At 31.9% G+C, this 22,126-nt stretch overlaps 1 protein-coding gene across 3 annotated transcripts in view; it reads left to right on the plus strand.

Moving 5' to 3' along the window:
• The window catches only part of LOC145288109 (popeye domain-containing protein 1-B-like), a 1,451,932-nt gene that overhangs the window by 1,061,990 nt on the left and 367,816 nt on the right, over nucleotides 1-22,126 (plus strand). For all 3 annotated transcript variants that reach the window (XM_080136169.1, XM_080136168.1, XM_080136170.1), the window contains one exon: nucleotides 19,096-19,222. The gene's annotated coding sequence lies outside the window, so the exon portion shown is untranslated. The remainder of the gene's footprint in view (nucleotides 1-19,095; nucleotides 19,223-22,126) is intronic.

Below are 22,126 nucleotides of genomic sequence, written 5' to 3' on the forward strand. Positions count from 1 at the left end.
TCACTTTTCCATTTGATGTTATCGGTGGTGGATCATGTTCCCAGATGTTCAACGACCTATTTAGTTGCATCTCTCCACAAATCTTCCATTGTAAGTATCTATATACTTAGTTGCGGCGGGCAGTATAATGACCATCGGCTAGAAGGATCTTGCGTCCAGACATTAGGTGGCTTGGACTTTCAACAGCCGAGTGACAGAATCTGCATTGGTCGTTTTTTTGTAGACCAGCCATTTTCTTAAGTGTGTGTGTGTGTGTGTGTCTTACCAATTTTTACTATTATATAGTTGATTATAATTACGTTATCTTGTGCAGCTCTTATAAGGAATTCAGTTTATCTGTTTAAGTATTTTGTCCGTAACCATATTATTATTATAATATATACCCTCCTATCAAAAATGAGAAAAAATCCATGTACTAAATAAAATAACGTCTCAATCGATGAAGTTAAAGGGGAAAAACAAGAGAGGATGAAACATCTTAAACTCTCAATTAAAACAAGAAAAAGTATTAATGCATAATTTTTCGTCATATTTTTAGGAGAGTGTGCACTCATATTACATATATATTTTTATATTTGTTTTAACAGTGTTTGCTATATATACAGAATTTAGTAGAGAAATTAGTCTGATGATTTCAGCCCTGACATGAAATATGAACTTTTCTGTATAACATAACTGCCATAATTACTCGTATATTTTCATACAATATATATATATATATATATATATATATATATATATATATATATATATATAAAATACTGTTGTGATTTCTTAAGTGTAAATCCATTGAAACTTTGGTGTATATCAAAAAGTGCCCAGCGACAAGCCGAGCATAATTATTGTGTACTTATTTATATAAACAATATTGGCTACATATGTGCATACGTGTTTCTGCTTAAACTTCTTTAGATGCTGGATCTGTGAATGAATTGCAGCAGAAACATTTATGCACATATATAGTTAATAAAATTTGTATAAATACCCACACTCTCTCTTTATATATATATATATATATATATATATATAATGACAAAATTCTATTTACAAATTTCATCTTCCCGTTTACTTCTTTAAGTATGGTGACATGTACAATTCTTGACAGCACCTGTTTCGTAGCGCAGAATCATTCATGTAATCATTATGTCAATTTTTGAATTTATTTCGCCCTTAACTCATCAAATTCGTATCAAGGTGTTGGCAGATGGAGCTGTTAGAGAAAACAGGTAACATGTTAGCTGGCGTGATATACTGGCCCTTGTCATACCGATGTACAGGTGTGTGTGTGTGTGTGTGTGTGTGTGTATAACAACTATTATTGAATAACTTATAAGTAGGCAGATATACATTTAAAATTTTAAATATTGTTGTGGGATGGATGCTGTTGGAATTAAAATAAAGAAGTAGAAGAACCATCATAAATGTTAAAATTTAATGTTTGCTGACATGAGCAAGAAATTTCGGATTTTCGCTTTAAAAGATCAGTCGTATTATAAAGTGGTTTTAGTTTTTCAAAAAATGTTCTTACACCAGATTCATATGACGCAGCTTCCCTAAGAATTAACCATTCAATCTGTTATTTCTTGCCTTTTTAAGTGAAAGCTTCATGGCTAAGGCAACCAGTGGATTCTTGTTATGTTGAAACCAAAATTATAAATTCTATAACTATTTGTAAGTCTGTAAACATATCATTTTAAACAATGTCGAGATAAGCAGAGAGCACATACAACACCTGGAAGTCCCAAATAGTCACCCATTTGATACTGATCTGACACATCGTTGCTTAACTTCGTTGATCTGACAGGAACCGGTGTGTCAAACATGATTATACTGTATATAAGAATTAACCATTCAATCTGATATTTCTTGCTTGTGTATATATATATATATATATATATATATATATATATATATATGGCAAGGAGGCCCGACGTTGCCTGGAATTGAATGAGGATCAATGAATCTTTCACACTTCCAATATATTTGTTATCAAAATTGGAGGAATCATTTCAATCAAATCGATTAATTGCCTGCACTACTCGAAAACTTCACACGCCTCCCGTAATGACTTGGTTCACACTATATTGTAGTTTCCATTACTCTGTAGAGAACCTACGGTTGATTTTATAAATTTATTTTTTATATATATAATGGTTTTAATTAAAGTTTAAAATGAAAAAGTTAAGTATCATGGTTCAATTGTGCTTTAAACAGAAACATTTATTTCGAATACGCCTTTGTTATATGAAAGAACCTATTGCTGGTTTTATATGCCGGGATTTTTAACTTGCGTGACAATAAAATTTCTCAAATGCACTTGGGTTGTAAGGCTTTATAAGGTGTTAAGTTTTTGTCAAAAATGTTTGTCCACCTTTCGTCGGATTTTTTTGAATATCGATACTTATCGAAGGCATTCCGATACAAAACCTATATAAGAACACTGCCAGATACATAAAGTACAAATGTGTGAAATTTCATAAAAATTGGCCCAATTGTTTTGGTGTCAATAAGGAACGAACTGCCTCTCCCTCCACACAAAGTTCCTTCTTTTTATAATTATATTATAATAGTAAACAGCCAGATGTGTATATATATGCGAAAGATTTTCGAAAGTAATGCATTGAATTAAGCTTATTATTCTTCATCTTTTTATACTCCTTTCATTCTTCAATCCTCTCTTCCCTCATCCATAACCTTCCTCCTCTTCACTTGCGTATAAATAAAGGTATAAAAGCAAAGTGGCTTGTATCCAGTTTAGACCATTATCAATCTAAAAACAATCATACCATCTTTAAATGATGGCTGAACGTTTCAGCTTTCAAAACGGCTCCATTTGAATTAATCGCTATTTAAATGCTTCCCATTTTTAAGTGGGAAACAAAATAACGACATCATTCATATCTCCATCTGCTCCCAAGTGCTTATTAAACTCATTTCTCCCACCATTGTCATTTCTTCGTCAGGATTTGGCTTGCCTTTATTTTCTCGTTGGCTTTTAACGATTTGGTCACAACTTCTCAGACTTATGCCAGCCATGAATCAATATTAACATTCCATTCGTTCGACAATTTTTATTTCAAGTTTCCAGATTCGGATCATAAATTGTCGCCAACAAACCCAAAATTATGGAATTTAAAACGAATTTTAGCATTTTACCAGAACTTGAAATAAAACAAAATAATCTCTCAACTTTATTCATTTGAACTCGTGGGACCAATGGAAATGGAACAGTTGAGTTCTTTATATTTTATATATTGCTGCCATGCTTAAAAATATTTTCGTTCTCGTTTCCATGGATGTCTGGAACAAACACAAACCTCACGATATTATTGTGTCACCTTTGTTTAAACCGAAACATACGTATCAAAGTACTCTGAGTAATTTCGTTTCAAAATGTAATTGCTTATGGAGATCTATCTCCAAAACCCTTGTAGGAGTTAGTGGCATGTTTCTATTATATGGGTGTTCAGTGCAAGCGAAAACTTCACGATTTCATTACACCATCTTTGACAGAAGAGATAGTACACCTTGATCCTCGCTTGAAGGCCAAGAAAGAGTATTTTTCTTGGAGCTTTACGTCTGATACATCAGATGCATTTTTCGAGTGCATTATGTGGAAAAACAAGAAAAAAAACATATTGACAGCTGCAGCCGAAGGAATAAAAGGTAAACCAAAAGAATGTGAAAATTTGGAATAATGTATTTATATGACGTCATCACTGAAAGTTTAGAATCATTAGAATTGAAGCACAGTACAAGATTACTATGGTTATTAGTGATACTTGTGAAAAATTCACAGTTGTTTTGTCTTTCATATGTTGCATATTATTGTGCATAAAATTTCTTTTCCGTGGGTATCATGAACTAATAACATCTTTTATAAATTTTAAAACCCCATTTTATCAAAACAAAACAATCTTTATTCTTTTTATTACGTTGTCCAAAAAGTTCGTAAACACCTGCAAAAAATTGAAATTTTACTCACCAAGTAATAACAAAACAAATTAATCCTAAAATAAATACCATCATTTTTCAAGACTTTCTGCCATCGATCTGCAAGTTTTTGGACCTGGTCAAAGTAACATTCAGCCGGCTTTGAATCAAAGAATTCTTGGCAAGCTTTCTTGACTTCATCAAATGAGTCGAATCGGCAGCCCTTCAGAAAGTGTTGTATTGAGTAGAAAAGGCTGTAATCGGGTGGAGCACAGTCAGAACTGTAAGCTAGATGTGGCAGAAAATCAACGCCATTCAACTCTTCAAACTTGTCTTTGATCTTCCTGGCTGTGTATGGCTTGGCAGTAACGAATCAAAACTCGCAGCTCAATTTTATTACTTGCCATCTGGAATGGAAAAATGAAAATCACTATAACAATGTAAATGCACAACACAAGTAAACACTACATAAAACTTCAATTTTTCGCAAGTGTTTATGAACTTTTGGGAAAACCTAATAGCTAGTGGGACCCATCTTTCATCTGTTGTATATTGCTACCATGCTGAAAAATATTTTCATTCTATGGACATATGGCACAAATACAGACCTCACGATATTTTGTACCACCTTTGTTCAAACTGAAACATTCTTATTTAAGTATTCAGGTTAACGTAATTTCACAAAATATATTTCGTTATAGGGATCTATCTTCAAACCTTTGTAGAGTCTGCCACATATTTCCATTCTATGAACATCTGGCATTAAATGCAAAGCCAATGATGTTATTGTAGTTGTGACGGTTAAGGTTTTGAATCCTCGTCGCCAGTATTGTGGCAAACAGTGTTATAGTTAACAAAAAGTGTATGAGCAAAAGTATGGTATAAAAGTACACATCATGATTCTGGGGCCATAACTGCCACTAATCGCTACTCACGTGTTGAATGTATCTGTATTTATTGTATCTGAAATGGCGATATCAGCTAATTTCATAATATGTACTACCTTTAGCAGAACAGATCCTAGCTTGAATGCCAAGAAAGTGCATCTTAGTTCGAGTTTCATAGTCAATACAAGTGTCATCAGATGTAAGTAAAATAATAAAAAATGTGCAATGTATCTTCAACGATTAGACAATCACATCTTTTAAAAAGGGAATAGAGGACGATAATATATGCATAAACATGAAATAGGTTTCGTATGTCATCACATAGAAGAATATGCCAAATTGTTTTAATGAAAAATAATATAAAACTTTAATGAAATATGCTAATAGTGATTGCGAAAATTGTTTGAATGTTGGTTTGAAATCATTCATTTTATTCATTTCAACGTTTAACTGATTTTCTGACATTTAGATTAGAATCAAAGTGATGGAGATGTTTTATCCTTAAAGGAATACAAATTTTACGTGAATTATGATTTTATCATATGCTGATAAGGCAATCAAGTGTATTTCTATGGAATAATTGTCCTCCCAAATCTAATCTTATGAAGTTAGGTATGTGTGTACGTTTATATAGTTGATGTCTACGATTCACTCATAAAATAATTAACTGATCATTATGAATAATTGTCCTTCCAAATCTATTCTTATGAAGTTAGGTATGTGTGTACGTTTATATAGTTGATGTCTACGATTCACTCATAAAATAACTGATCATTATAAATTTTCGGACACAGCTATTAGGCATAAGAGTGCATAATGCGAGCTATATTTAGTATGAGGAGAAAGCGTTCCATGAAAATTCAGATACCTACGAATTTTGTGAAATGTTAACCATAGGAAATAGATATCAATTCAGAAATCTTCCCCAAATTTCAATTTATTTTGGGTATTTTAAAGAGATAATATAATATGGTCACAAACTTTCATTTGAAAGTGAAATGTTTCAAATTTTCATAAAATTTTATCACTAGTCATTATTCATTAGTCAAACATAGATGAAGCAAGATTCCCTGAATTTCAGTTTCTTCTTAAGAACCTTTAAGCATAAGCCTTAAATCGAAGATATTTTCTAGAATCAAAATTATATAATGGATTTTGACTAAAATTGGACTAAAAATTTTAGATATAAAGTTTAGTAAATTAATGATAAACAGCAATTGCGATAATGTAAAGTCATTTGCAATGGCCATCGAAAGTATTGGAAATGTGGGAGCTTGTTGTCACTCAGATTCCAAGAACGCCACACGGTATTAATAGTAAGCAATCATTAATGATGATTTATGTGATGACCCCTAGTGATTACATAATGATGATGATAATAATAATAATAATAATAATAATAATAATAATAATAATAATAACTAGAGAGACCTGTGGAAATTCCACAGCAAACTCTTTCATATGTAATATATTGATGTTGCTATTCTGGTATTGGATGTTCAGTGTAAATGGAGACGCCCTGATATTATTGTAGCTCTTTTGTTAAAATTGCAAAAGTATTTATCGAAGATAGCAGGGACGTCATAAAATACACTTAAATATATTTTAATTTATGCAGATTTCGTATATATTACTATTGATTCTTATATATAATAAAGTGATTTCAAAAATAAAAAATATATCCATATAACTTGGGTGCATCAGCTTAAACCGAAACAAAAACTTGTGAAGAATATATATATATATATATATATATATATATATATATATATATATATATATATATATATATATATATATAACTTGAGTTCCTTTAGCTATAATCGAAACCGAAATCAAAACTTATAAAGAATTCTTGGTAAAATTATTTATTACAAGAAATAGAAGGTCATAATAATTAAATGACAGGCACTCGGAAGAAAAATATGTCAGCATGACACACAAAATAACACAAACGTTATCGTATTAATATATAGATAATGTTAATAATACTAATGTAGGAGTAAAGAGGTTGATTGGTTATGCACGAAAATATATGTGGCGGTTTATGAACTTTGGAATGAAATCAAAATAGAATAAATAATGGTAGTGCGTGTGACCCAACGGGTTACGGATATGTCTAGTTCATTTTTGAAGCCCAGAGACTCTTTTAATGTAGATCATAGATTTAAAAGTATTTCTTTAGCAGAAAATATATAATACTATTAATGAAGAGAAAAAGATTGTTTGGATTAAAATAGATGCCGTATTTACTAGGTTTCCACTTCATATGAATAACACCGTTAAGAGGAGAGTGTTTGTGAGTTCTTTTCTCCGATATCCATTGGGATTAAGCAGAGATTTTCTCTATTCATTGGCGTTAGGAAATAAAATAGCAGACGTCGGCGAGAAAAACAGAAATAAACGTCTTTAAATAAAGGCGTTAGCAACACGATCTGCTAGGCTTATCTTAATAGGTGGCGGCTTATCAATCAGACATAAAGGTTGAAGAAACAATGCAATCTAGTTACTAAGCTCTCGATATTCTATCGAAGCGCATTTCTACATTTTTTTCGTTGCTTTTGTTACTTGAAAAGCAAAACTGTTGATTTCCTACATCTTTAAAGGCTCTTCTAGATCTTTTCTATAATATTGACATAACATATGATTGCACGAATATGAATGGATGACATATTTCTTTATCTAAAACAATAAAAAACCTTCTCCAATCTCATTTCTCTTAAGAAAGTCAATCTCCATGATATTTCTCAAATATCTTGTGTTATAATATACAATGTTGTGTTATAATACATACCATAAACAAAACAATGGATCTCTGGTTCAGACAGACTTTACGTTTGATTTATTAAGTTTATTGTAAGAAATAATTTCCCTTCAAGATAATATTGTGCAGTAAAATAAAAACAACTTTTTTTCACATATCTTACGTTTTTATTAATAATTATGAAGACGTTTTTCATTGGTTAAGAATAAAATGTTACCTTTGCACGAATCTGATTGTTTTATGCGCAGTTGCATAATCAAAGCAAACGGTTTCTTTTTAGTCAATATACAAAACTTTTGCAATAGAAAAGATAAAGATAAAAAGACGTCACTTCATAACCACTGCTCCGAAAAAGGAGAAAATATATTCAAAGACAACTTATTCGTTAACATTTATCATCATACTATCACATTTTTTTTTGTTCAACAAACACATCCAAACACCCGGGCAACGTCGGGCTGAAATGCTAGTATATCTATAAAAGTGAATGTGTGTGTGTGTACATTTCTCTACGCAATAACTCTGTTAATTTTCAGTCTACAGACTCGAAATTTTATATACAGGGTACTGAGATTTGGGAAAATCTTTATGATCGGTTTTCGGACAGAAATTTGGCTGTTAATGGGTCAAAGTTCAACGATTTGACCTTTGAGAACTCTACCAAACTCCTCCGACAATTTTGGGTCTAAACACTTGAAATTTTAGATGAAGGTTCCGTGGACATGGATCTAACTTAATAACTTTATTTGAGCCCAAAACAATAAATGTTAAGAGGTCATAATAGGGGTCAAAGTTTAAAAAATTGACCTTTTTTTTTTTTTTGCTTAGCATATACCTCCAAACACCCGGGCAACGCCGGGCGCCCATACTAGTATATATATATATATATATATATATATATATATATATATATATATATACATATATATATATATATATATATATATATATATATATATATATATATATTGCTGAAGTTGATGTGCAGTATTTTCGCTTTGTTTGGTTGTTATTTTTCTTGTGAAGTTTATTTCAAAAAGTAAGTACTAAGCTAATTATTATATAACTTGAATTTGAAATTAATTTTTAACATCCTAGCGTGATCCTTGGTCTTTGTAGGATCCTTTTGGGTGACAAAAATTTTTTCCGATACAACCAGAACCACACTAACAATAATATAAATTGTCTACAAATGTTATGTTTTAGTGAAGGAAGAAAATGAAGCATATGAAGCAGACGTGCATGCAAATTAAAATGGAAATAAATGAAGCCTAATGGAATAATTGGGTCACCAGTTAGCAAGTGCTAACTAAAAGTTAAATTTAAAAAGTAAATTCTCATTCATGCAAAGTTATGTTTGGTAAAATTGAGTAAGTAGTCAGTAAATGTATATGTGTGTGTATGTCTGTATGCTCATAGTGTGAATATTATGCATATGTAAGTATTATATGTATGTGCGTATTTGTTGATGTGGCACTGTGTATGTGTGCTAGTTTCTCTTGTTCTTGCTAGTGCGTGTATAGCTGTGTATAACTGAATTTTCCCTGGAAAGTACAAGAGAGTAAAGAGAGAAAGGAAGCTGTAAGGACATGCAGACATTATCTCCCTATTGGTTTACAGAGTCGATTTTGAAACCTGAATACACATAAGAATGAGGTGAATGTTCTGAGAAATAATGACTAAAGAACATCCAATAAAGTATCTAAATGAATGTCCTCGACACATTATTATCTTATGTTCTGCATATATATATATATATATATATATATATATATATACTAGTGATGGGACGATTCCAATATGTTTCCCGATTCCGATACAATTAACGATTCTATGCTAAATTCCCAATTCTGATACAATTACCGATTCCAATTCTAATTTATAAATATAAAAGCGAAAATGTATGTATGTGTGTATGTGTGTTCGCTTTTTCTGTATGTCCACAAAAGGCTTTTTTCAGAGAAGTGGTCGGTCACCTAACAACTTTTTAAAACTTTTTATATCACATGTAAATCGTAATATCTCAGAGTTAACAACGGAGCTCGCCTGTCTATTTAATTTGCTCGACTTCGGGAAGATAAATATTCAACAGTTTTCGCTCAGCGCATGTGGGTTAGGCCTTTTCCTATGATAAAAGCGACACTAATTGTCTAGGTATTTTTCCGGAAATGTCCGAAAGACATGAGCTTTACTCAATGTGGAAATATTATTTCCTTATTTGGACAAGTGGAGCTGTTTCCCCCTACTCCCAACATCTTGGAAAAAAAAAAGCGTTCCACACTAAATGATGCCCCACAGTCAAAAGTTGACCTCATTAAGTCATTAAAACGTGCACCTGCTAATTTAAGTAATTAAAGAAATTCAAACGTGTTTCTGTTAGCATCTCGTGGTGGCCCAATGGTTAACGTTGCACTCTTTTTTTTTTCACACTTTAATTTACAACTTTGCCTTAAGGGTTCGGGTTCGATCCTCATACTTACCTACCAAAACATTTTTTTTTATTTTAACCCCCCCCCCTCGGAGTTTTGATTTACCCAAAACCACACACACCTCCAAACACCCGGGCAACGCCGGGTACCCCTCACTAGTTCTTTATAAATCTCTAATTATTTAACTATAAGATTCTTATTTTCCCTGTGTTTCGTAAAAACACATGTTAAATATGCAGATATTTCCTAAACATAAAATTATACTTGTGTAGGACGATCTATCGATTTAAGCTTTACCGGTAATTTAAAAGCAATAAATATCTATTATTTTATCATTATTACTAGCAATAAAAGATTTTTCTTAAAACAAAATCAAATAAAAGACGACAATTAAAAGAATCGTTTCAGCATCGGAAAATAGGCATCAATTTTTCTGATACCGATTCCGATGCCCCAAATCTTTTAATTTTTCCAATTCCGATTAATCGTCTAAACGCTAATATATACAGTAGAACCCTGGGATACGGCATTAAAAATTAGTAACAAAATACAGTACATAATACACATGTATATGATAAAATAAAATTATAAATAAGTAATTTTTCGATATTTGTCGTCTGAAAGATCGAACTTAAAAATGATACTGATCTTGTAAAAATCCGTCGCCTCAGTCGAAAGTTTTAGGTAGACATGCAAACATACATACATACATACATTTATATATTGGTAGCTCAAATTATCGACCCAAACCGATTAAAAAGCTTTCCCTATCTCTGAATACCCTTTATGTAAAATTTCAAATGTTTAGACCAGAAATTGTCTGAGTAATTTGGTAGAGACCGCAGAGGTCAATTTTTTTTTAACTTTGACCCCTATTAAAACCCCTTAACATTTATTGTTTTGGGCTCAAATCAAGTTATTAAATTAGATCCATGTCCAAGGAACCTATATCTAAAATTTCAATTGTTTAGACCCAAAATTGTCGGAGGAGTTTGGTAGAGTTCTCAAAAGTCAAATCGTTGAACTTTGACTCCTTAACAGCCAAATTTCTGTCCGAAAACCGATTACAAAGATTTTCCCAAATCTCAGTACCCTGTATATAAAATTTCGAGTCTGTAGACTGAAAATTGACTGTTATTGCGTAGGGAAATGTACACAGTCAGACACACACACATTCACTTATATATATATATATATATATATATATATATATATATATTTGTGTCTCAAAATGGTCTGACACATTTGTAGATATAAAAAAAACTAAAGTACTTACATATCATCAACTGCTGCCAAGCTCCCATCAATTGAAATGAATGTCTCTCGTCTTGGGGAGGCTTCATGTTTTGACAAGCTTCTGGGCTTGATCTTTACTCCCGATCTGTAATAGAACACGTATATCAAATCAATTGCCAAAGTCACTGGAAAAATGGTAGGATCCTTCTACCGCTCCAATTGATATCTCACTCCTGATGCAATTCTCTACCTATATAAAAGCCAGGTTCGGCCAACGATGGAGTACTGTTGCCACATCTGGACGTGAGCTGCTAGAAGCAGCTTATCCTGTCTTGACAGAGTTCAAAATAGACTTCGTATCCTAATGGGGATGCCCTTTTCTCTTTTCTGCAACTCCTTTCCCACAAGAGACGTAGTGAGCCTGTCCCTGCTTTATCGTTATTTTCATGCTCATCTAAACTTCGATCTCTGGTCCCCCCTCGCCAGACTTTCACGAAAAACACTTGTCTTGCCAGAACCACTATCAACAATTACCCACACTTTTTATCCGTGCCTACACCTAAACGTAGATTCCATGAACAGGGCTTCTTTCTTAGAACTGCTTGCCTGTGAAACTCTATTCCGTTTGCCTGCTTTCCAGCTGACTACAATCTGATTGTCTTCAAGTCCAATGTGAACAAGTTCTTATTGAACCGTCCCCCTAAGTAATCCAAGTTACAAAATTCCCTCTAATATTTACTACGCTAAAATCACAATGACTAATGTATACCTATTAACCCGTATCCTCGAGTGGCCTCTGGGCCTTGATAAGCGGTGACCCCGATGTAAAAAAAATATATAATACATGAAATAAATAAAATACTTTTTTATTTTTTAAATGTACGTAGAATGCCATTTTATTTTAATTAGATCAAAATTCATTTATGTCTGTATTTATGCATTTAAAAAAAAATCTTTTAGAATACCCTTATGAATTTGATTTCTTTGCGTTATGATATTGGCTGACTCCCAAGATCGACTGATTTAAACTCCTGCGATTTTTTTTTCTCGTGGGAATATTTGAAGTCAAAAGCATTCGGCCACCGTTCTCGATCTCTTGAAGAATTAAAACGAGTTATTTGTTCTGAAATTGTTGTTATTCTACCCGAAATGATTCATCGAGTTATTGAAAACTTTTGGGAACGTCTACAATCGTGTGATAGCAATTAGGGGAAAAATTTTCCGATTTAACATTTAAAACTGTTAAATAAAATGGCAATTTACCTACATTTAAAAAATAAAAAAAATATTTTCTTTTTTGATTATTTTTTTTTTATTTACCCACAAATGTGTCAGATCCTTTAGGGACACCATAATATATAAATATATATATATATAAAATATATATGGCGATTAAGCTACACTGAATATTCCGCTTTTAATCCACTCAGACTCCTCAGGCTTATGCGCATAAGCCTGAAGAGTCCTAAAGTGGATGAAACGCGAAATATTCAGTGTAGCCAAATCGCCATATATATTTTAAAACTTACTAACTAGCTCTACCTACGTATTGAGCACTTTTGAAGTAAATACTTAAAGTTTATGCATAAATTTATACTTTTGTATATTAATTTTATGTGAGCAAATTAAGTAGTTATATATATATATATTATACACAAAAACATTCATAAATAATAATAAATATAGCTCATCTTTTAAAGCAGGCATTTCAAACTCGGAACAGCAAAGGCCATAGGAGTCAGTTTGTGTTGTCCTAAGGGCTACCCCCTTACAATTATATGAAGGCCGTTCAAAAAGTATGACCTCCTATTTTTTTACTCAAAAACTAAAATGCTGAGGAACTACGAAGACAGAATTAGAAACATTAAAACCTTTTGTGCTCCAAATTTTTTTTTCTACATATTCACTCCCATTCGTGATGCATTTTAGCCAACCTGTTGATGCCTTGTCCGGAGTGCATTTTGTCACTCAAGTCTCTGTCGCCACTCTGAAATCGACGAACCCATCTCCTAACTGTGCTGACATGCACTACATCGGTTAAATGTTCTGCAAGCGCCTGTGAATAATGATGGGTTTAACTTTTTTCTGCATAGAAAAATTCAATGATGCACCTCTGCTTCTGACACACGTTCATGACAGTGATTGCTCACATCGTTTATATATGCAACAGAGAGATCAAAATTTTCAGGTCATGAATGCATAATTTTAGTCATCATAACAATGCAATTTGTACTCCCCTCTGATTCATTTGGGTAGAATAAAAATGAATAGGAGGCATTACTGAAGTTGTTTAATAAAAGACTAAGAGGGTTTGTAGAAATTCCACAGAATGAGAATATATTGAATCCAAAAATACAATTAAGTATCAAAAGGTAAATCTTCAACAAAGCAAAACTTATCAAGATAAGAAAAGCTCAACACTATTAAGAGGAGCAAACAATAATATTAAATGACAAGGAATAAAAGTTATATATAACTTTATTATATCAGCAGAACTATGAGGAAAAATTAAAAGAAAAGTTTCTAAAAAAAACAAACTCTTTAGGCCGTGGCAGAGGTTTTTCTTAATTTTTTCCTGAACTTTTCCTTATCGTTCTGATGAAGTTTTATTGCTTTCATTTAATATTATTAAAGCAACAAATATGTTTTGCTGATGCTGATATTTTCTGGATAATTAACAAAAATGAATAGTTTTTGGACAGAAAAACCAATAACACACAGCAAATATGAGTTTATTAACATTTCTATGAAAATAGTGCCCATTGTGTTTTAAATATAAAAATGACCGAAATGAAATAAATGTATAAGTATTAATAAATACACAGAAACTAATATTGTGCTACATAGTTCAATACAAATAAAATCACATTATAAGAGATAATCTTTAATTTACTCCTTCTATCTCGCATCTCTTATCAGACAATGATTTTGCCTTGTTTCTCTCGAATGTTCACATTTTTACGTAACATTTCACTGACTTTTTCATCTGTGAAGAATTACTGCACATCAAAATTATTAAGAGTTCCTTTCTCACACCATTACAACAATGATCATATATAATTCTCATGATATTCGAAAACGAGGCTACCTCAAAGGGAGGTCACTCTCATATTCTTGACCAACTTTTTTTTTTCAGATTATCGTAAAACCCCTATATTATTTGCATGAATTTTCACAAACTTAAAACATTTACTTTTGGAATGATTTATAGATTTTAATTTTAAAATCAATAAATATTCATCTTATCTTTAGTACCAGCCATGGAAAATTAAGTTTTGTAACAAAATGAAACAAAAAATTTAAAAAACACAATTAAAGATATAAGAAAATAGGCACTAATTCTGATATCGATTCCGATACCTTAAACAGTTCCAATTTTTCTGATTCCCATTCTGATTAATCATCTTAAGATTAGAATGGAAACAATGTCGACACAAGCGAACAAATACAGAAAGCTAGTCAGATAGTGTTTAACAGTAGAAACCAGAACATTGCATTATGCTAAATTTGACAGCTTATTATAACTCTCTTTGTCCATGCATGGAATATTGCTGCCACATCTGGACTGGTGCATCTACCACTAGTCTTTCACTCCTAGACAGTGTTAAAAAAATGTCACCAACTTAGTAGGTCTTGCACCATCACTAAACTCCAACCTCTGAACCATCGTCGAAATGTGGCATCCTTATTTCCCTTTTACAAGTATTTCAATGGCAAGTGCTCTGACGAACTCCGAACACTAGTACCCCTCAACGCCAATACCTTTGACAAACTCAACAGCAACAAAATCCCACCCTTACACTGTAGAATTCCCTAGATGCTATAAAGCCTTCTATTCAAATAGCTTTTTCCCTCAGACTGGTACACTTGGGAATTCCTTCCAGACCCCAGCTTCCCTAACTATACTGACATGCAGAAATTCAAGTGTAATGTGAGCAGACATCTTGCTACCCAACTCCATAAATAGTATCTCTGCAAATCTAGTCTCTATAGTAGCTCCTCACGACTAAGTGGCTCTTTACTTTGTTTAGGGTCAACTACCAGAAAAAAAAAGAGATCCAATCCTAGTTAAAGGTGACTTTAATGATATTTTTGTAAATAAATATTTAATTATTTTTATTAGGGGTAGAGTCAGTGATTAAATGGCAATATTATGTTTGATTCCGAAGTAAATCATAATTTTGCCGTGAAAGTCCGAGTCGCTATAAAATATGAATTGTGTGTCAAAACTGATTAAATGTATACATCATATATATATCTGATGTTGAACAGAACAGTTATAGAAGTATGTCTGACGTTGAACAGAACAGTTATAGAAGTATATCTGACGTTGAACAGAACAGTTATAGAAGTATGAGGTGCCTTCAATAAGTTTCCAGACTTTTAGTGATAGTTCACATGGTCCTTATCCATGAAATTCTTTATTTGGCCAATCAACTCTGGTATTCTGACGTTCTTACTCATCCCACACCTCTCACCAATGCTCACAGACTCCCTACCTTTCTTGAATCTCTTATGCCACTCAAAAACTGATGCTCGATTCATGCAAGATGGTCCAAAAGGAGTCTGAAGTATTCCATACGTTTTTGTGGCATTTTTTCCAAGATTAAAACAATTTCATAGCATATTGTTCTTCTAAGTATCCTCACGTCCAGATTGCATTTTTGAAATTCACCAGCTGTGATCATCAGGCTTTAGTAAGGTGTATTCCAATTCCTGCTGTAACTGTTCATTTGAACATGAAATCATAAAACATGGTCAGTCATCTCATAAGATGTATAGCAATAAATTTTCGAGAGTTTATGAAATTTTTAAATGCTTGTACAAAAAAGTCTGGAGATTTATTGAAGGTATCTTATATAATTTGCATCATGGCATTAAATAACCTTAAAATCTTGATTTGCAATTAAAAACAATGAACTTTAAAAAGTCTATTTTTGCGATTATTATGCAAATATGCAAATATTGACAAACTTAATTACAGTAAAAAAGAAAATTGGTTTAAATCGAATATTGATTATTGGAAATTTTAGGAAAACATGTCCTAGACATTTAATTGATTAAAAGAGGAAATTTTTCAATTTGAAATTGATTTTTATTCTAAACTTTTAATTTTATATTTTAGTTAAACAAGATATTTGTTTCTCTAATTTTGTGAATCTTATCAAAGTGCCATTTAAGAATGCTTATTTTGTATTTGATGCATGAAGAATGTTGCTTTTTGCATCTTCAATTAACCGTAACACGAAAGAATTTCTATCACTTTAAAATTTTGGTGTTTCTTTTTGTTTGGTTTTGCCTTTTAGTATTTGTTCACAATATTTAGTCAAAAGCTGATAAGAAAACTTATTTTAAATACAATCAATAACTGATGGTTTGCATAATTTATAACTCTTTTTTTTTAATCTGTCAAGGTTGCACGCTCTTGTTCCGTCAGCAATGACTTGGTAGAAGTCCTAAGTAATTCGCAATTGTATTTTGAGTGTCGTCAACCCTGAGGATTGAACCTTCAACCTACAAAAGAGTAACTTTACAACTGAATTTTACCAAGTACTTTATCCACTATGCCACGAGTTCTCGTGGTTGAAGGTTCAATCCTCATTGTGGGCGACACTCAAGCTACAATTACAAATTATTTACGAATTCTACTTAGTCATGCCTGCCGGAACGAGACCATGCTTCCTCCATGGATTAAATAAACGGTTCTGTCTGAAATTCTGTGGAAATTCACATTTTCGACAGAAAGATTCCAGAGTTCAACAAGATACACCTGAAGAAGGTTGGAGGTTTTATTGACCGAAATGTTGCCAAAATAAAACTTAGATATCCAAATAATACGAATAACCAATCCTCATCTCAAAAATTCAGAAAGAGTTATATTTAGTTTTACGTTTCTTGGGGCTATCACAAGATGCATTCTAGTCAACCTCGTACTGGTTTGAGAATGTCTGCTCGCTTTCTTCTTGGCGGGATAGATTTAATACGCCCTTAGCAGAAAAGATGAGCTTGTGAATATGAAATGTAGTTCACTCTCTCTCTCTCTCTCTCTCTCTCTGTATATATATATATATATATATATATATATATATATATATATTATGTGTGTGTGTGTGTGTGTGTGTGTGTGTGTGTGTGTGTGTGTGTGTGTGTGTGTGTGTGTGTGTGTAAAATAATGTTCATACTCTGGAAGAGAGATCAAATATATTTTAACTTTATAAAAGAAAATAAAAATATTAATCCCCAAAAAACGAACAAAATCAAACATTTTTGCCATTTAATCACAAATAAACGAAAAAAAAAAAAGTACGTTTGTCAGTTTCCCTTTATATTTATCAAATTTGAACATTGCTGATTTTGCATTTTCCCTAAAAGAAAGATCTCCTTAAAAAAAAGAAATGAACAAAAAATGTTTAACCTATGAATCTCTGTTCAGGCAATATACTGAACTGAAACATTATTTAGTTTATTTTTTAATCAACCACAATTCATATGAAAAGAACCTCGTGTTTATTTATGGCAAATTAAAAGGATAACATAAATCTGACAAGATGAAATAAATGGAAAATCTAAAACTCAAGAACGCATCTCGCCTTTCAGCCAAACTCTTATAAGAGCTTCTCGAAAGTGATGAAAACATGGTAAATACAAGAAAACCTGTAATTTGGCGATAGAAAGGATATATATATATATATATATATATATATATATATATATATATATATATATATGAATAAAATAAAGCAAAATATAAACGATGCTTTAGACGTTATATGAATAAAAAGGAAAAACCTAAAAGAGTAAAAACAAAATTAAATCAACGTTTCGTCCCCATTTCAAGGGACATCATCAGGATTTCTAGGCGAGGATGCACAGGAAGACGGTCATATCACATGCGAAAGAGGAGAAGTTTAGTTCTCTTTCTGTTCTGGAGAGAAAAAGAGAACTAAACTTCTCCTCTTTCGCATGTGATATGACCGTCTTCCTGTGCATCCTCGCCTAGAAATCCTGATGATGTCCCTTGAAATGGGGACGAAACGTTGATTTAATTTTGTTTTTACTCTTTTAGGTTTTTCCTTTTTATTCACATATATATATATATATATATATATATATATATATATATATATATATATATATATATATATTCCAGGTTAATATTTTCCAGAGGTAAAGCAACCACTTTTACTGAGGTTAATACAAGAGTGCTCAATACCGAATTAGAGCAAGATATACTTTTTATTTGTTTTACTTAAGTATTTATATGTCGCTACACATTCATAAGCATGTTTCGATCAGCCAGTTACAAGTAAGTAGAGAACTCTTCAGGCAATCAGACGATATTGCTTATACAAAAGATTACGGACTAAGCTTTTGTATAAGCGATCGCCTGAACAGGTCTCTTGTTACTTGTAATTGCCTGACTGAAACATGCTCATAAATGTGTAGCGACATATTAATGCTTATGTAAAACAAATAAAAAGTGCGTGTATATATATACTTTTTATTTGTTTTACATAAGGCTAAATTGTTCCCACATAAAAACCTAACGTTATGTCTAACTCTATTCTCATGGGAAAGCAAATAAATGGGGACAAATCCGCTGATGATGAGACTAAACAAATGAAATTTTGATTTTAGTCATGCGTTAAAATTATTTTCCTGTAGTCCTAAAGATCTTTAATGATTTTGCATATGAGATATTTTTTGGTAAGTGTTTGTCATAGGATGACGAATAATAATTAAACTGCAAAATTAATTTAATCATTTAATAAAAAATTATACAACATTATTTGTTTGTTTTTTTAATTTTCAAATGAATTATAATAATCTTTTGTTTCTCTTCTAGACCAATCGAACCAAATCTACCTTCCACACCATGTCCATAAAATACTTGCAAAAAATTACTTATAACCTATCCAAGTCTGCTTATTGGCTTTTTACAAGTTATAAATACTGCATGAAATCCGCTTCAGGTGAGTTTTTTTCTTATTTTTTCTTTTACTAAAAAGTGAACTTGTTTTTTTCAAAAGTAAATGAAAACCTCATTTTTATGATGAAATGACTGAGTTTATCGTTTGTAGTTATTGTACTTGTGCCATACGAGTGTAAGTGCAAACGGAAAATAAAATAATATGAGAATTACTTTAGAAACTGGATGCAAAAATAAAATGAGAGAATTTATGATTAAAAAAATTTTAAGTGACAATCGGATTTCATCTGAGGGAAAAAAATGACAAAAATTAGAATCTCATTTTTCTCTCACCACAAATTGAACGTCGATATCAAAGATCTTCTGATTTTGTCTTTGTCCAGACACAAAATGATGATGATAAACCTAATGTCAGGATAGAAAGATGTCAGTATATTTTCATGATACTAATTGCAAATTTACTAATTTGTTTGTATTTAGTGTCTGAATTTTTTTTAAACTATTTTTTATTTCAATTAAGTTTTGCTAAAAACAATTATAAAAAGTTGTGAACATTTTAAAGAATGTTTTAGATTTTAAAGATTGAAAAAAAAAACTCTGAATATTTCATTTTTTAACGATTGCTTTCTGTAATAGTTTTAACAGAATATTTGTACATTTTTAAGTCAGTTCCTTACAATTGTAGCATTTTATTTTAGTATTGTCTTTTTATCACTGTCAAAATATTTTCATTTTGTATAACACTCAAAAGATCTACAATCAGTTACAAGTTTTTTTTATAAAGCAGTCAATTCTTTGAGGACATTTTCCAAAAATATTTTTCAGTAATTTGCCACCATAGTGGGAAGACTGTAATTACACTGGGCAACAAATTTTTACTTTTTAAATTTTGTCTAAATTTTTACAACTGATTTAAGGTATTTTTGCACTGCTGAATCAGAGAATAGCACCGTTTCTCTCCATCAGGTCAACTTTCTGTGCTAAGCTGATTTGTAACAATCAGATCTTGTGACATAATCGATTATATTTTAGTGGCATTATCAACTCATTTTTTCAACATATATCATGCTAAATATGTTTTTAAGAGAAAAATGTTTTACCAACAACATATCCTAATAGAAACATTGATTACTGTAAACTAAATGGCGGACATTGATAATGGTATGTGCACGTAAATTGCATGTTGCTTCACCATTGTTAAAACTTCAGAGCTTGAACTTCTGTTTCTTCAAACTCCTGGAATGATCAGCAGCAGGGAAGCCTCTCTTCAAATTCCAACAGTAGTCAGCCATCATGGCTGCATTCCAGCGACTTATGGTCTCCATCTCTTTCAGCTCCTAGTGGAATCTTTTCCCATGCTCTTCAGTAATTGAATCCAGGTTCTCAGAAAACTGGTTCATATGTGAAAATAGGTATTGCAGCGCAGATTTCTGAAAACAGTCTGTTGTTGACAAGTACTGCATAGTTTCTGACCTTAAGGAAAAATCTTCACTGTAAGAAAAAATACCTTCCACGCTTCCAGTTTGACATTGATCATTAAGTTTTTGAACTCTGGATCTCTAATGAGCTGCCAGATCTGAGAACCGTCAAAAGTGCCAGCTTTCAACTTCTTCATGGTCAGTCCTGGAAAAGCCTGGCACGAGTAAGTGAAGCAGTCACTATCCTTTTTCAGTGCCTTGGTGAACTGCTTTATTAAGCCAAGCTGCTTCATGTGCAGCAGTGGGAAGAGTATTTTGTCCATCAAAGGGCCATTGATGCTGTCCCTTTCTTTGCATCATTTCCTCCTGCACAGACTAGTCCTTCTTTATGTATGCTTCACACCAAGTTTAGAAAGGTTTGAGAGTTATATCTATCGAAATCGTCATTTCCAATCAAAATATGGCATTTTACTCTTAACCTTCTAAAATGTTCCACACATGCATTCATGTGAACAAAAACGTAAAAAACGTCATGCGGTCAAACTAATATCCAAATAAATCTGTATGCGATAAAAATGGATGATTATATTATTTAAATAGTTATTCCCTCAGAAACCGCCTGCCATGATTTGGAAACTTGTCATAAGATTCTCAGAAATTGCAATACAACAGATAAAAAAATTGTCAAGCGTGATCGAAGGAATGAAAACGAAACATTCTAACAATAAGCTGGCATATTATAATGCTTGTACCCAAGGAAAAATGGTGAAATACCAAAGTAAAATGCCAGACAAAAAGGTTACCGAATTTCTCTCATTTGTGCATTGTGTCTTGGAGGTCCCATAAATCATTGACGTATGTACAAAATTTTATTGACGATCATTCAGGTTTAATAATGACCTATTTCTTAAAACGACAATTCTGATGGAATTACTTGGCAGACATAACCCATTTTGAATGAATAAAAATGTATTCGTTCTGATAATGGAACTTTATTTCTTAAGTTTTATTAATTAAGCAATGTATTAAACACAAGAAGGTAACCCCTCATCCAAAACAAACTGCGAACGAGCATAGAGAACCCATTTTGAGATGGCAAGATGTCTACTTATTGAATCTAAATGTGATAACCGTCATGGAAACAAGCGTCCAGCGGTGGCGTGTGCATATTGTAATGGCGGTTGTAATAGCATAAGAAGTAAATCGTTCAGCAAAAGATTAGTTAAAACACTGCACCAAGCGTTTTGTGGTAAATAAACAAATTTAAGTATGATGCATATATTTGGTATAATTTGTCTCGCATTCACAGATAATAAAAGGAAACTAAATATTAAAAGCGAAAAAGTACTTTTCTTGGTTATGACAAATATAGCTCTGGTTATTTGATTTATTTCATAGACGAAAATACCATAAAAATGAGATGTGTAAAATTTCAAGATAAATTTAATTGTGAAAATGAAAATTCATTAGGCGAAGAGAGTAAATTGATCTTACCCCGAATTTCCATCGATATATCTAACGACAACGAA

This window comes from Euprymna scolopes, chromosome 11 (genome assembly GCF_053919585.1).
Source record: "Euprymna scolopes isolate OS-2025 chromosome 11, ASM5391958v1, whole genome shotgun sequence".
NCBI classification, from domain to species: Eukaryota; Metazoa; Mollusca; class Cephalopoda; order Sepiida; family Sepiolidae; genus Euprymna; species Euprymna scolopes.